The following is a 266-nucleotide window of genomic DNA, read 5'->3' as shown; positions in this document are numbered from 1 at the left end:
CCCTCCCTCTCCCTCCCTCCCCATCTCCCGCCCACCCTCTCCAACCCTTCCTCTCCCTCTCTCACCCTCTCCGTCCCTCTCCCTCACTCTCCCTCCCTCCCTCTATCTCTCTCCCTCTCTCTCTCCCTCTCTTCCGCTCTCTCTGTCTCTCTCTCTGTCTCTCTCTGTATCTCTGTCTCTCTCTCTGTCTCTCTCTCTCTGTCTGTCTCTGTCTCTCTCTCTCTGTCTCTCTCTCTCTCTGTCTCTCTGTCTCTCTCTCTCTCTGT

This window comes from Diachasma alloeum, unplaced genomic scaffold (assembly GCF_001412515.2).
Source record: "Diachasma alloeum isolate Michigan unplaced genomic scaffold, Dall2.0 Dall_scaffold_00784, whole genome shotgun sequence".
NCBI lineage: Eukaryota > Metazoa > Arthropoda > Insecta > Hymenoptera > Braconidae > Diachasma > Diachasma alloeum.
This window is presented reverse-complemented; position numbering follows the sequence as displayed.